This window comes from Rhinatrema bivittatum, chromosome 3 (genome assembly GCF_901001135.1).
Source record: "Rhinatrema bivittatum chromosome 3, aRhiBiv1.1, whole genome shotgun sequence".
Taxonomy (NCBI): domain Eukaryota; kingdom Metazoa; phylum Chordata; class Amphibia; order Gymnophiona; family Rhinatrematidae; genus Rhinatrema; species Rhinatrema bivittatum.
The window spans coordinates 451,470,463-451,487,550 of record NC_042617.1 but is presented as its reverse complement, the minus strand read 5'-3'; the positions used below and the strand labels follow the sequence as shown (position 1 = coordinate 451,487,550).

At 43.0% G+C, this 17,088-nt stretch overlaps 1 protein-coding gene across 1 annotated transcript in view; it reads left to right on the top strand.

Annotated features, from left to right (window-relative positions):
- Positions 1-9,342: 9,342 nt before the first annotated feature.
- The window catches only part of RNF144A (ring finger protein 144A), a gene marked incomplete at its 3' end in the record, with an annotated part of 87,285 nt that continues 79,539 nt past the window's right edge, over positions 9,343-17,088 (top strand). The window contains 1 exon segment of the mRNA XM_029595896.1: positions 9,343-9,383.

The following is a 17,088-nucleotide window of genomic DNA, read 5'->3' as shown; positions in this document are numbered from 1 at the left end:
AGACCAAGAGGGACGATTTGCAAGGTAACTGGGTGGGCGGAAAGGTGCTGGGCATGGGAGGGGGGTGAGTGGATGTTTGGGGGGAGGGGCAGAAGGGATGTTAATATTTTTTACCGGAGGGGAGGGGAGCTGGAGACCCAGGCTGATGGCGCTCATCTTCTTGCACTTTAGTGTGCTTTTTGAAGATTGGGGTCCTTATTTTTTTGGGTGAGCAGGGGAGGAGGGTTGAGACAGGTGGTTGGGGGGTTGGGCATTGGGCCAGGAGGCCCGTGATGTGGTGCTTTTTTTTTTTTTTTTATATGTGTGCTACTTACCCAGATGTTGCTGAAGATATCCGGGTAAGTAGCTAGTTATCTGGTCACTCGAGACTGGATAACATTTAGTCTTGCTTCCGAGCAGGTCTAAAAATAAGCGGAAAACTTAGCTGGATTTACCTGATATTTAGTTAAGTTAACCAGATAACGGCACCCGTTCCTGGAATGCCCCCGGATCGCCTCTTTTATATCCTGCTAAATTATAGTTAATACACAACTATCTGATTACATCGAAGACCACAAAATTCTGTTCCCTTCCTAATATGGATTCCGAAAAGCATTAAGCACAGAATCCCTGCTCATATCCCTGACGGACCACCTCATCATGGGTCTCGACAAAGGTCACTCGTTCCTACTGATTCTCCTGGACCTCTCGGCAGCATTTGACACGGTTAACCACGCCACCCTCCTCAACCAGTTGTCAAATATCGGAATAACAGGAACTGCATTGGCCTAGTTCAAAACATTTATTGATAACAGAGGCTACAAGGTTAAAATTCACAATAAAGAATCACACTGTCAACACTCCTCCCTAGGAGTTCCCCAGGGTTCTTCCTTATCCCCCACGCTCTTCAACATTTACCTTCTTCCACTATGCAAGCTGTTAACCAAACTGAACCTAAAACACTTCTTATACGCCGAAGATGTCCAGATCGTGATCCCCATTAAAGAATCCATCACTAAAACACTTGAATTTTGGGAAAACTACCTTCAAGAAATCAATGGCCTCCTCACTAGCTTAAACTTAATACTAAATTCTTCTAAGAGTGAACTCCTCCTCATCTCCCCGGAAAATAGCAATATCACTACGAATCCACCAGCAAACCTTCACATCACACAAACAAGAGACTTAGGGGTTATTATTGATAATCGGCTAAATCTAAAATCATTTATCAACCAAACAACTAAGGACTGCTTTCATAAACTACATGTCCTGAAAAGAATAAAACCACTCTTTCACTTTCAAGATTACAGAACGGTTCTGCAAGCCATAATCTTCTCTAAGATAGACTACTGTAACTCTATCCTACTAGGTCTCCCCTCATCTCACACCAAACCTCTTCAGATGGTCCAAAACGTGGCAGCCAGAATACTGACAAACATGAGGAGAAGAGACCACATTTCTCCCATCCTCAAATACCTACACTGGCTGCCAATTCACTACAGAATCATTTATAAGTCCATTACTACTATCTATAAAGCCATCCATCACCAGGCTCCACTCAACCTACAAATCCCATTCAGAAAATATACCTCCTCCAGACCCATTAGAGAAGCTTACAGAGAATCACTACATGTTCCCCATACCAAGACATCTCAACATATAAAATTCAGAGACCGGGCCTTCTCTACAGCAGGACCATCTCTATGGAACTCCATTCCTCCGGATCTTCGTCAAGATATGTGCCTTCCAACTTTCAGAAAAAGGCTTAAGATGTGGTTGTTTAAACAAGCCTTTCCAGACCCCAACTGAATCTCTATGCAACAACAACCACAGTCAGACATTCTCAGAACATTGTAAATAATTGCTCTTTCTGTTAATTTCCTTTAAACTTTCCTTCCTCACCCAGTTTAGATTATCCTTGTTTTTTTGTAACTGCAGATTTCTGTTCACTTGTTACAGTTTTTTAGTTTATTTTCATTTTCACCAGCATGATGTGATTTCTATCTCGAATGCCGGTATAGAAAAAAAAACACCGCTAAATAAATAAATAAATAAATAGCCTGATAACAACATATCCAGGAATAATTTATCTGGAGAAGAACCTGAATATGCCGTATAAGCCATTTAGATGGATAACTTGTGAGCTTTGCATCTAAACGACTTTTGAATATCTACTCCTCAGGGTATGTATGTATTGTATAGATCAGGGGTGGGCAAGTCCGGTCCTCGAGGGCTGCAAACCAGTCGGGTTTTCAGGATACCCCTAATGAATATGCATTAAATAGATTTGCATACACTGAGGCAGTGTGTATGCAAGTCTCTCTCATGCATATTCATTAAGGATATCCTGAAAACCCGACTGGTTTGAAGCCCTCGAGGACCGGAATTGCCCACCCCTGGTATAGATAGATAAATAGATACTGATATAGCAGCATACACACATACATGCAAAATAAAATTTATTTTTTTAAGAATATACAAATGTGTGTGTGTATGTGTATATATATATATATATATCTCATACAAATAAGTTTCAGAAATCATATCACAATATCTGATGAATATCTCAATTGTGATTTTTTGGAGATAGACTGCAAAAAAAAAAATACCAAGAAATATCTAAATTTATTAATTAAATGAAATTAAATGGTTGAAAGGAATCTCAGAAATGGCAGGCTAGGCTGATCTGGATTTTTCTCTCCTTACTACTCACCATAAGAAAAATATTCAAATTATGTTGTCACTTCAGTAACAGTGACAAAGTCCCTTCATTACCAGGTACTTTGTAAAGTAACACACAAACTCTGCAAAAAGTCGCTCAGAACCTGTACAGCAAACTTGCCATACCAAAACAGAATGATCTTCTAGAGCTAGAATAGCAACAACACTACAGGAAAAGGCAATAATGCATACATTTCATCTGGCTCTAAAGCACCAATATACCTTCTAGTGGAAAGATGGAGCAAACCGTACTGCATCAGATCCCTACACAGAGGCTACATGCTAGCAGAATACTTCACCTCTGTCAAACATACAAAACACAGACCATCAAATACATAATAAGGGATCATAAATTAGAAATGGAAATATTCAGACAAAAACGGAATTTTTTGATTTTACATCCACTACAGCTGGACCCCCTTCCCCCTCATCCCATTCCTGTTCCCAGCCGAATGGAGGGGAGGAGGAACATGAGAAGAGGCTCTTCTGTGCTTTGCACTGTACTCTGTCTGCTCCAGGCTCATCTCTCCCACCATCCTGTCCGTCACATGATACTTGGGAGGGGAGAGTCGCCAGGGCAGAGCCTTGAATGCTTCTGCCTATAGATAAAACCAGCCCTGCTGATGACACCCCTTTGGGCTTGTCACCCTGGCAGCCTCCAACTCCCTCCAGTCCTGGCTCTGCTCTTTCAGGTGCTTAAATGCTGCATTGGTTTGAAGTGTCCAATTTATTTGATTTTGGATTGTATGTTTCAGTAGTTTTGTCAAGGGGGATGTTGTCTGTGAAAATCATGGTATGGATTTATCTTTGCATTCCACTAGGCCTAGGAATGACCATATTTACAACATACCCCAGGTACCAAACTTCTACTGGCAAAGGGACCTTCTGCCTAGTTGTCCATTATCCCTGCTGCTCTTAGGAATCCGAGAAAGGACAATAACCTCATAAGTGATTGGATCAACCTTCACTATGTAGGGTTAAGTTGATAGTGTAGATTGTGATGTAATGAAAAATAAAAAAATAATTATTACAAACGTTCAAAGTTTCTAAGGGGTTTTATCAACAAACAAATTCCTTAAAGGACACTTCAGTGCAGAGTATATACAATTAAAAACTTCACACTGACCCAGACTGCATCACATTGCATCACATTACATCCTTCCCAAGCATACAGCCACACATACAAGTAAAGTATAAAAAGGATCTTGTAAACACCCATGGTTATAAAAGTATTTGAGGAGATTATTTGTATGTGTGGATGTAGGTTGTATGCTTGAGAAGCATGTGATATGTTTTTAAGTGTGTGTGTGTGATGTGTAAAGTTTTTAATTGTAGTTATTTTGAGTTGTAATTTGGCAGTCCGTGGGGGAAATCCGCAAACTGCCGCACTTACCCCTCAGTTTGGGCCTCATTGGCTGCTACCTGACACTGCTAGGCCACTCCTCTTTCCAACGTGGTGGGAAACCGTGCCACGATGCAGCAGCATGTTGACGCCGCCTGCATCCGCTCCTCCTAGGGTGCGTGCATGCGCGACCTTAGTTTTAAAGAGCTAGCGGCGGGAAGAGTCTGGAGGCACCCCTTGATGACATCACTCTTCAGGCCTATAAAAGATCTCTGCAGACACCCCTCCAATGCCTCGGCAACAGGTCTCCCTACAGCTTTGTAGAGTGAGTTGCCTCAGTGTTCCCAAGTTCCTGGTCTTCTCCGAGTCTTCGGTCTCTGGTCTTTGTTTTGTCTTCAGTTCATCCTCTGGTGTTGTGAGCTTCATCTCATCAGCTTGTGGTCAGTCTTCAGTTCTTCTGAGTGTCTTGCCTCCTGTGTGCTCCTTGTCTTCCTGTGCTGCCTATTCATCCTATCTTCCCTTGAACAGTTACCTGGTATTGACCTCAGCCTGCTTCCTGGATTTCTCTTGATCACCGCCTGCCACTTACCACTGCCTGATTACTGGACCTTCCTTGAATGCCACCTGCCACCGACCACTGCCAGATTAATGGACCTTCCTTTAACGCCATCTGCCACTGACCTTTGCCTAAAACTGCATATTCCTGAGAGCCGTCTGCCCTGACCTGAGCTTGCCTTAGACTGCTCCCATTCGCCATGACCTCATTTATGGATCTCCAGCTCTTCAGTGGAAACCCCCACCTTAAGACCTACCGGCCCTGGAACCCAAGGGTTCATCCTAAGGGGAAGGTGGGCTGGTATAGGTGACACTCCAGTTGGGCCTCTGCCTCATCCCACTCCGCCAGCTGACGATGGAGATCTGTAGGGCTCCTCCCTGCAGAGTTCCTCCCTGCAGGTTGCGCCAAGTCTACCTTAGTCTAAGGGTCCACACCTGCAACATTCCACATTGGTATGTCCTTTAAGGAATTAGTCTGTTGATAAAACCCCTTAGAGACTTTTGAACATCTGTAATAAAATTGTTACATTTATTGATTCCCTTTTTGTTATTTTTCATTAGTGTACCACTTTTGGGATATTTTGACAGTAAGTTACTGGAAGTTATTCACTTTCATGTGAAGTCCAAGGGGAAATAACTTCAACTGACACAGTTCAGATGAGGTAGTAAACACCTGTCTTTTTTCACAAAGCATAGGGCCAGCGGAATCTGCTAATTTCCTTTAGTCAGATCCTGCTAATTTCCTTTAGTCAGATTCAGCATTGTGATGAATTTTGTTTTCTCTAGCTGGTCTAAAAGTTTCAGTCCAGGGCATGGAGTAAGAGTTAAAATTAGAAATCTTGTTAGCCCAGTGGAAATCAATACTTAAACGTGTTTTTCCATCCATTTTGGTAACCAGCACCCCTGGGCTAGCCCATTCGCTGCTTGAATTTTTTTAGCACTCTGAAATGCACATTTGAATCTGTTTCCTAGTGTTGGCCTCCAGAACTTGGTGTTATCTCTATCACTTTTGGTATTGCCTCTATTTAGTCCATACTGAATGGGTAATAGCTGAAGTCCGTAATGGCTGAGTAGAGAAGACTTGCAAATATTGTCTCATTAATCTCCCAAGTTGCTTTCTCTGGCTAAAAGACAGGCCCTCCCCTAGTTTTAGGATTGCTTTTTCATTGATCTCCACTATGGAGTATCTCAAGTCCTTTTGATCCTCCCATATTCCTGCTCTCTCCAGGACTTGAGCAAGTTTATGTGGTAGATTTACTTAGTACCCCGTGGCTTATACCTTTACTGCGGGTCAAATGTGAAAAGCATGCCAAGACCTAGGAATTTTGCTTAGACCATTAGGAAGATCAATAGTAGTAAAAACTTGTCCTAGTGTTTTGGTGGTGTTCATCACAAATTTCCTTAGCATACTCTTCAGGGTCTTGTTAACTCCCACCAATGAAACCATTTGTTTACAGGTAATATAACAAAGTCCATATGGGTTTAATTTCCAAAAAAATGCACTTGACGCATGCATCAACACATTCCAAGCATGCTAAGATGAGGCATTCGATGCCATTGATGCACACATTCATGTCGCACTCAATGTTGCTAGTATTTTTCCGCAATACGTTGTCCCAGTATCACCAGTTCGGGTATATACGCCATCAGAACCTCCACTATAAAGCTCTTCTTCATTGAGTTTAATTGCAGGAGAGTCTAGCCAGTCAGAGATAGTTACACAAGGGATATTCCCTTCTGAGGCTACCAAGGTAACCTCCTGAGTCACTGTGTTCAGCACTGGGATCCTCAGTATTCACACACCCCTAAGGCTTGAAGGAAGGATTGACAAGAATCCCTTCTGACTCATTTCCTGAACCTCTGGAGTATACCTCTCCTCCGGAAAACCTTTCTTATTCAAAATTCTTGGATAAACTAGAAAATGTGCTTGAACTAGTTTTGCGCAAAGAGAAAGACCCGTGCACAGAGGTCTTCAGTCTCCTCCAAATCCTGGACATGTCAGCAGAACTGGCAGCTATACTGGTTCAAATCTTTTCTTTTTATAATTTTTTATTTTCAAAGCTTTTCAAATAAACACAAGAATACATCTTGTAAAGGCAATAGCGGTACAATAAAGTGGAAAAGATCATTCAGGCAATATTAATATATTACTTAAATAAACTATACATGCACCATACATAGAGGAAATAGGGAGGAGGAGGGACTCAGTATAAATGAGCGATATCAATCAGGAAACGGTTCATATCATTTTACAACAGCTGCAGATGAGAATGTGAGAAACCCCCATCTCTTGTGCCTCGACTGCACGAAAATGGGATCCTAAATATAGAGTACAAAAAATCACCAGTGTTTGCAGTAGTGCAGTTATCTCATCAGTCTGTCATGGAATCTGCCCTGAAAAGAGCAAATACACCATCAAGGAAGGATTCCATGTAACAATTTTGGAAAGATTTTCAGAGCTTCATGCTAATTGCATGGATTTCCTCTCACCAGTTTTACAGCACATAGTGCAGTACTTGTATGGTTGCATAGAAAAGTTGAAACCCTTTCTTCAACTTACTCTGGGTGGTAATTATTATCTGCAGCCACTCCTAGATGTTGAAGAGTGCATACGCTCTATCTAGACAACAAATATAAAACAAGTGCTTGCATTTCTCACCCCAGATACACCCTTTCCCAAACTTCAGATATCTCATCACATGGGACACAGGCGTATGAAATCAAGAATTTGGAAATAACCAGGATTTTACTTTCTTCCGAAACTAGATAATTTTCCTTTAGTCTGACCTCTAATGGGAGATCAGTTTAGAATTGTGATCCTGTCACCAAGAAAATCCTTGCTTATACCTAAGTCAGACGTATGTCCTAGCAAGATGGAACCTCCAAGAATGCCTGTTGACTTGATCTGAGTTCTTGACTCAGGACATACAATTTAAACTTTCGAAACAGGTTTCGTATTTGATAACAGTATTGATGTACGACAGGGCTTTCCAAACCTGTCTTGGGGACCCCACAGCCAGTTGGATTTTCAGGATATCCACAATGAATATGCTTGAGATAAATTTGCATATCATGGAGACTGGCTGTGGGGTCCCCGGGACAGCTTTGGGAAGCCCTGGTGTAAGTGCTGAATAAGAGTGCTGGTTATCTTTCTTTTAGGGGCGGATTTTCAGAGCCCTGCTCGCCTAAATCCGCCCAAAACCGGGCGGATTTAGGCGAGCAGGGCCCTGCGCGCCGGTGAGCCTATTTTACATAGGCCTACCGGCGCGCGCAGAGCCCCGGGACTCGCGTAAGTCCCGGGGTTCTCCGAGGGGGCGTGTCGGGGGCGGGCCCGGTCGTCGCGGCGTTTCGGGGGGCGTGTCGGCAGCGTTTTGGGGGCGGGTACGGGGCGTGGCTACGGTCCGGGGTGGTCCGGGGGCGTGGCCGCGCCCTCCGTACCCGCCCCCAGGTCGCGGCCCGGCGCGCAGGAGGCCCGCTCGCGCGCGGGGGATTTACTTCTCCCTCCAGGAGGCGTAAATCCCCGGAGAAAGGTAAGGGGGGGGTGTAGACAGGGCCGGGCGGGTGGGTTAGGTAGAGGAAGGGAGGGGAAGGTGAGGGGAGGGCGTTAGAGGATTCCCTCCAAGGCCGCTCCGATTTCGGAGCGGCCTTGGAGGGAACGGGGGTAGGCTGCGCGGCTCGGCGCGCGCCGGCTATACAAAATCGATAGCCTTGCGCGCGCCAATCCAGGTTTTTAGCAGATACGCGCGGCTCTGCGCGTATCTACTAAAATCCAGCGTACTTTTGTTTGCGCCTGGAGCGCAAACAAAAGTAGGCCTATTCGCGGAGTCTGAAAATCCGCCCCTTAATGTGTACTAGTTATGTGCGTCTAAGTGGGTTGCATTATTATCATTTTTTTTTTTTTTTTTTTTTTTTAATGTTCGTATTTTACACCATATTGGACAGCTGCTGGTTCAGTTGGGAATGCAGTCAATAAGCATGTTTAACTGAATAAATACATAAAATGGCAAATCCTACTCCTATCACCCACCAACTATGTTAGGTCTTGCTGTGGTGGCACGCTGGCTACCTCCCTAGATCCTTTAAAGCAGTCACACAGTCTGGATCTATCAGCGCTGCCCCTTAATGTGTCACTTGCTGGAGCATCTCACCTCCTTCCAGCATCTCTAATCTGGCCTTGTCTCCTCCAGCTCCTCCACAGTTTTCTTGCCTGTCGATCCGATTCATGGCATGCCCCCTTTCTCTTTCCACTCTAATTCTTACTGTTCCTTCAATTGGGAGACAGCAGGGGAAGGCACTTCTGACCCTCTCTTTCCCAAAACTCTACCAGGGCGTGCCCTCTTTTTTTTTTTTTCTTTTGCTAACTTTATTTTATTTAATCTGTTTATTTCTCTGGGCAGTTAGTTTTCTTCCTCCTTCCTTCTTCCTGGATGAACCACAGTCTCTCATTTTTGATACCTCATGGGAAAGTGATAAGGGTATCTAACTGCCTCAACAAAAATAGGAACAACTAGCTGTTTTACATTTCCCCTGAAGATATCAGACACACTTCCTTCACCAAGTCAAGTTGCAATGCTATTTATTTATTAATAACACTTTTATACTACCACGCCATAGTATAATTATTTGCAAGTGATTATAATATCTATACTATGGTATATTGCAGTTGAGTACTTTTCAATGAATAATTTTCAAGCACAACGCCTGATTGAGCAAGGGTTTTTTTCCCTTAGGTACAGAATGGGAAAACAGCTCTTCAGAAATCAGACCCAACGTGCTTCCCAAGGAGGTTGATATTCAGTGGCGCTTTTTCAATATTTGGGCATGGCGAGCAGCTGCCACTTAGCCAGCTAACTATTTCACCTGGCTAAGGAGTAAAGCAGATAAGTAGCCTTTACTCGCATATTCTGCATTATAAAAGTAAAAAATATGGGTGTGTTTTTGCTTTCACATGCGAATAAAAAATGGGGTGGTCTGGGGCACTCCGGGGCAGGCCAATATGTACGCCTGTAAGTTGCTATTTTAAAAGATACTAACATACATTTGCCAACTTAGGTATTTTTACACCTGTTAAATATCTGGTGCAAGTGAAATTAAACGTGTTTATTGTGTCGTGCTGACTGGGTGGGAGGTCTGGGTGAATTGGGGAGAGTTCAAGCTGAAGAAACAGAGGGTCTCATTCTGGAGAAGGACTGGATGAACTGGTGGACTAATTTATAAACTGGTTAATTTCATTTATGTGCACGTTTTAAAATGTGGCCAACTTGTGCGAGTAAGTCCTACTTTCAATTTTGTGAGTAAAATGTGCGCACGTATATTTCTAACATAGGAAAAGTACAAGCGTTCAATGCATTGATATATGTGGTTTCAATGCATCGCAAGTATTTGTGCATAAGCCTACATATGCGCATATGTTGGGTAGAAACGCATGTAGTTTATACAATGCACGAGTTATAAAATACTTGCATGTATCTGCTTGAGGTCATATGCGCACATTTGTTTGAACGTTTTTCTTCCTGTATTTAGTCAGCTAAGTGAGGGGCGAGACGGGGGCATTCTGAGCAGAGCTGCTTTAGCTAGATAAACTTATCCGGCTAACTATAAGATAGCTGAGTATATTCAGCAGTGTGGGTACGTCTCTGAGTATCTTGGCCAAGTTAGCCAGCTAACTTGCTCAACTGGATAGCGGCTGAATATTGGCCTTGATATTTTCCTGCTCACTTGAGCTCGTATTGTGAAACTACAGTTTGCTTTGCAACACAGCTTCCTGTTACTGTAACAGTTGTTTCTTTCTGTGTAAATACACACCATTGTTTTTGTTTTTTTTCGAGGTCAGATGTACTAAGGGGTTTTCCCCATGGACCGAAACTGGGAAAACTCTTTAGTACATCTGGCCCACAGCAGCAACTGTTCTTTGTTAATAGCTCCAAGGACACTTCTGCCATCCCAAAAAGTCTGCAGATAGATTAGATGTAGTCATTCGTTCCTTTTACACATAATAACTGAAATACTTTTCTTAGAGGTTTCATAAATATTAAATTTGCATTGGTAAGGCCTTATTTTCAGTCGGCTCTGACTAGCTTAAATGCGCCATCACTTCATCTCTCGCCTATATGTAAAAGGACATGGTAAATGCAGGTGGTTACTTTTTTGAGTCTGTTTTTCCAACTCTGTATATATTTTGGCTCCTGTGATTCCCTGTAATTAAATTATAGGTTTGATTGTATGCCGCTCACTGTGGTGTGCCCTGAAACTGCATGGCTCTTGAAGAACAGCCAGATTCATTTGCGGTGAGCTTCAGGAGCCCTGCACATTCATTTAAGATGATTCCAGGCCGTGATAGATTATACCTTCTCTTAATTTTGTTTGGAATATAGCAGAGCTGGATGGGTGGCTTTTCTTTTTCGGTAGGGAGTCATGTAAATTTGAAATTGGTACTTAGATGCCCAAAATGGGGTACCATGCTTTCGCTGGCCTTGCTTGATCTCGGATGTAGTTCTTTATTTGAATTCCACCTACTCAGTGCAGCAGTGCAAAACTTCCCTTTTTTATCCGTTTGTTAGAAGGAAGGCTTTTAGAAATTAGATTTTTGTATATGAACACTGCTATTGCGGCAGTGCAGTTGGATGTCAGTACTTTCACTCATGCAGTAACATTAGAAGCCAGGTTCTTATACTGAAGTACTGCATAAAATAATGTTTTAAACAAAATCTGATTTTTGAAACGGATGCTGTTTCCAGGATCACAGATTTTTTGCAATAGATAACTGTGTTCATACTTTTTAGAGTAGTAATCCACTTTCTGTTATCTCTCAGAATACATTGTATAGCCAAGAAATATTTTAAATATTTATTTTGGAACAGTTATAGTTCATTGGAATCCTTTGTGAAGTGTTTGATGGTCTTAGGATGAAATACAAAATTTGCCTCTGTACATATGTAAAAATATTAAAGAAATGGTTAATTGGAGTCTATTGCTCCAGTGCTTTCAATGAACCTAATAAAGGAGCTGTCACCATATTTCAGCACTCACTACTGGTCGAGCTCAACACTCGCCAGAATTATCAGTGCTTTCAGTCACTATCCAGAACGCTCATGTTACTACCTCTGCATGACATGTTGCAACATCCGTTTTTTGGCTCCTCATTGTTTCTTAAGAATAAAGGATTCTTCTTAATTGCATGTTCTAACAGTTTACTACATTCTCACTATTGTACAAATAGTCTTGTAAGATGCCTTCTTTAATCTTCCTTCCATATTAGTCCATACTCACTAGGTCGATAGTTTTCAAACTTTTTTTCTTGAGACCCAATGGGAAAAACATTTTCTTCTTGGGAGCCAGTGGAAGGAACATTCTCATCCCCAGGGTCGGCGTTAGGGCTGTGCAGCTTGCACAGTCACACAGGGGCCACTGCTCTGAAGGGGCACCACTAATAGCAGTACTCCAGGGGTAGGGCCGCCACAGCCATGGAGTTCACCATTCTTGGCAGTCATGTAGGATACTACTGGTGCTAAAGTTGACTGAATTCATTCTTTGCTGTATTAGGATTAGGGAGAGTGGACAGGAAGATTTTTGATGTATGGGCAGAGTCAAAATAGCCTCCCCCCGCCCCCCCTGAAAAATGGAACACTAAGAGCAGGAAATTATGACTCATAGCTCAGGACTGCTCGAGACAAATCTGAGATGCGCTTGTCTATATAAAAGCCCCGTCCCCAGCCCCCAATCATTGGAACAGACGGGAGACAGATAAAAGCAGATCTTTACCCCTGCACAGTCCATCCTCGCACCCGGGAGAGACTTCCTCAAACCTTATGCCAACTCTTTACAGGGACAATACCAAGTCTGCACCACTTGCCTATCAGGGATTGGGACAAGGAAAGTGAACCCATGATTTAGTGTTATGTTATCATCTTTTTTCTTGCTGTTTATACCTAAGCCTGTTAGCGATAGTTTTGTTTTAATATTACCTTTCTATATGCACATATGCTACAGCCTCTGATGTATTGCCTGTGTCACTTATTAGTGTTCTTTCTTCAATCCTGATATTTTATTTTTGCTAGCACATATTTGTATTATAATGTTTTTTAAAGTAACTTTTCTACTGATCCCCTGTGTCTGTGTCTCCTTCCACACAGAACTCAAACAGGCCCATACTGTAAACTGTGCAGGAGAGCTGGCGCTCCGAGGAGAACGCCCGCTCTCCCAACGCGCGCCCAGGCACCTCTGCTTGGCGCGCGATGCAGTATTTAAATTAGGGCTCGCGCTAATAAGGAAGCGCTAGGGACATTAGTGCGTTCCCAGTGCCTCCTTATTGGCCGCACATTTTGCTTTCTGTATTGCGGGTGAATACTTAATAGGCTTATCAACATGCATTTGCATTTGATGAGCGCTATTTGTTTCGGGGGGGGGGGGGGGGGGTTGGCTGTGCGTTTTCCACGAGCTATTACTCCTTACTGTATAAGGGGTAAAAATAGCGCGTCTCAAACGCTCGGCCGAGCGCACCTTTGATGCAACTCCAACATTACTCTCTGCATCAATGACAGGGGATGGCAGGGAATTTGAATCAAGCAGTTACCAACAAGAGCCCTGAAGTTGGTGGTTGGTGAAACAGATGAGTATGGGAAAATAAGGGTGGGAGCTTGCTGGGCAGACTAGATGGGCCGATTGGTCTTTTTCTGCCGTCATTTCTATGTTTCTAATATGACACTATATATCTACCACTGTAAGAGGGGTACTTTCTAAAGATGTGCATCTTTTTTTTTAATCGTCTTGGGCTTCGTTTCAGGGCCCCCCGCGGGAAATTTCGTTTTTCCCGCTGTTCGATTTTTTTTTTCGGTGGGGGGCGGCGGCCCCGATTTTCGGGTTAGTGCCAACATTTATGATCTAGGAGGTATTAATAAGGTTTTCTTTGAATTTTGTAATGAATTCCAAAAATCCAAAGATAAAACATATACTACAAGGACTACAAAATTATACCTTGCTCTTAAAAAAAAACCCAAAAACCCTTCTTTATAACTGAACAAAAGACTGTCCTTGAGAAACCTTTCACACTGCAGGAAATAATAGTGATGCTTCTCATTCTTCTTGGGGTCCCTGAAGCCATTATTCCCCCATGTGCCCCTTTATGCTGATCCCTCTCAACTCCTCCCACCACCACCACCACAACCCCTTTACACTCATCCTTCTCATTCCTTCTGCCACTTTACTCTCAAATCTTTTCACAACTTCCTTCACTTCCCTGCTGTTTCTCCTGGTGCCTCTTCAGACCTTTGAAGGCTGTTGTCAGAAATAACAACAACAATTTCCCATTGGCAATGGCTGGAGGCACTTGCTTATGCTAAGGTCCAGTAAGGGGTGGCAGAAAAGAATCCTCCTCTCTCTTTTCCTCCAAGCACAGATGGTTGCCTGTTGTTTATGGCTCATGCAGTCTTAAGAGACCATAAAACAAAAGTACATTTGTCAGTAGTTCTATGTGGCAAGAGACAAGGATGAGTGCTTTATCACTAAAATCAAGATGAATGCAGACTGCATAAGAACTGCCAACAGAGGTAACGGTTTTATTCCCATTGGCCAGGAATCAGTAGTAAACCTGAAACTTAGTTCCAAAAATCCCGTTTCTCAGTGAAAAAGGCCTTCAAACGTAACTTTACAAAGATGTGCTATATTTATGTCATATTTGAATAGGCCTTAAGTTTATAAAGAATATTACATTGCTGAATTAAGAATAGCTCCAAATATGGTTTACTGCTACTGCTGCTACTTAACATATCTATAGCACTATTCAGTGTACACAGCACTCAAGCATCTACAGTCAGGGGAATGAAACAAGTTAGAAGCAATACAATATATTTGCTGTCACAGCAGTTGAGGTTGTAATAAATGCCAAGAGAGAATATCTGAATGAACTATGAAGACCCTTAAATGTATGCTTGATAAAATCAGAAACCGCTAGCAAAGACATTAAAATCCATATAAATATGGAGACATTGACGTCAGAAAAAGATTATACAGCCTATCTAGTGCGCCCATTCTCACAGCATCTCAACTCTACAATTCCTACCACTCCACGTTAATTCTTATCATTTATGATCTAGGAGGTATTAATAAGGTTTTCTTTGAATTTTGTAATGAATTCCAAAAATCCAAAGATATAACATATACTACAAGGACTACAAAATTATACCTTGCTCTTAAAAGAAAACCCAAAAACCCTTCTTTATAACTGAACAAAAGACTGTCCTTGCGAAACCTTTCACACTGCAGGAAATAATAGTGGTAACAAAAGGGCTAAAATCTGGGGAATGTTTTAGTCCAGATGGGTACTCAGAGGAATCTGGTAAACAAAAGCCATTGAAGTATTATGCACCTGTTTATGAACCATGTTTAATGGCTCCCTGGAGAAAGATATTTTGTCAGAGTCCATGGCAGCTGCAATAATTGTCCATTTAAAATGTGACAGCGCAGTTACCACCCAAGCTTGTTTGGATCTGGGAAGAATAATTTGCAAACGGTCTACAGCAGGAAGAGTCTTGCTGTACTGCAGAAATGGCCCTTTAGAAGACTGGGCACGTGTGCTGTGTGGCTAAAATTCTGCACCAACTATGTATGTGCATAAAACTTTTTTTTTTTTTTTTTTATGTGCATATATAGCTATTCTAAAATAGACCCACGTTCTGGGTGTGTAAAAGTATCCACGCAATTCTGATCTGTGAACGGCAGAAGTGCATTCCGGGGAGTGGAACGGGAACTTGCTTGTAGAAAACAGCAAGTATTGTACGTGTGTAAGCTCTGCCCTCTGCAGATCAGGTGTAACTTTACGTGAAGTAATGTGCGCTTGTACTCATCCACTTACCCAAGGATTTTCACAGTGATCTTCTGTTTGACAATGACCCTCTGTAAGCACACGTTTTTTGTTTTTTTTTTTAGCATGGTGGGGAGAACCATTCCAGGGATGGAGTCTGGACAGGGTGGGGCCATATGTACATAATGCAGCAGAACTAGATGTGCCAAATAGCAGGGGTAATTGGGTGCATGTAGTTGTGCTGGGATAAGTTTCAAAGCAGACTTACTGCTTGCGACTTGCATGCTTTGCCGGCTAACTTGTGCGCAGTGTTTCAATATTACCCTCTTAAAGACTTGCTTATTTGGATTTATTATGGGAGTGGAATTGATGAATATTTGTACAGATATTTTGACACGGAGACTAGAGGTAATGTTAGAACATTTGAGTTATCAAAAGTCTAGCTTTGCCTTTAGAAGCCCCAGTACGCGCAGTTTACGATGATTATCTAGGATGGGCCACTTTCAATAACCTGCCTTGTTGCACGATATGCAGGCACTTTTGTTTCCCTGTACCATATAGCTAGTCGTCAAAGGGAAGCTACCTGGACAGTTTCACTTTGACAATTGCTGACAAGGAATGTGTGCACAAAAGGGCCCACACGCATTTGTACGGGCAGCACATCAGCAGTAAACTATTTAGTTTTTTAGAAACATTTGATATTACATCTTTTTACCGAGAACGACCTCAAGGCAGATTACAAGCACATTTAAAATCAAACTTGCAATTACAGTAACCTTAGTTTCAAGGTCATTCACAATCACAGTTGGATCAGATTTACAGTTACAGTAGCATTATAAAATAGCATCGTACACATTTTAAAATCCAAATATATTCCCGACCCAAAAAAGGAAAGCTTCTTCATAATCTGGCTAAAAGTATGTGCATCGTGATAGCCAGTGCTTACTTCTCTCCTCTGTGGGGGGCAGAGAAAGGGGTATCTAGACAGATAACTCTGTTAACTATTAAGGGCTGAACTTTCAAAGCCATGTTTTTTGCATGTAAGTGGCTGTTGTAAAATAGCCTGGGATTTTATGTAAGTAAAGGTACATGCGTATCCTGCTTATGTGAGTATTGAAAACTGCAGGAAGGTGCTTGGAGTGGGGGGAGGAAGGCACATGTTATAAAATCCAGGCTTGGCGCGCGCAAGGGGGTGCACACACCGAGCCCAAGGGGAGCCCCGATGGCTTTCCCCATTCCCTCCAAGGCCCCCCCTTTCCCTCCAGCCCCCCCCCACATTTCCCTCCCTTCCCCTATCTAACCCAGCCCCCATCCCTAACTAAATTCTTCCCCTACCTTTGCTCCAAAAGTTACGCCTGCCTGAGGCAGGCGTAACTTGCGCGCGTTAGCTGGCTGCCGGCGCACCATGCCCCGGCACAGACCACTGTCCCGAAGCACTCGATCCCGCCCCGAACTGCCGCCACACCCCCGGCCACGCCCCCTGACCACCCCCAACCCGCTGTCACGCCCCCGGACCGCCCTTTTTTCGAAGCCCCGGGACATACACGCGTCCCGGGGCTTGCGCGCACCACCGAGCCTATGCAAAATAGGCTCGGCGCGCGCAGGGGTAGGTTTTCGGGGGTTACGCGTGTATCTTACATGCGTAACCCTTTGAAAATCTACCCCTAATTCTTTTTGATGATAAAAAGTATGC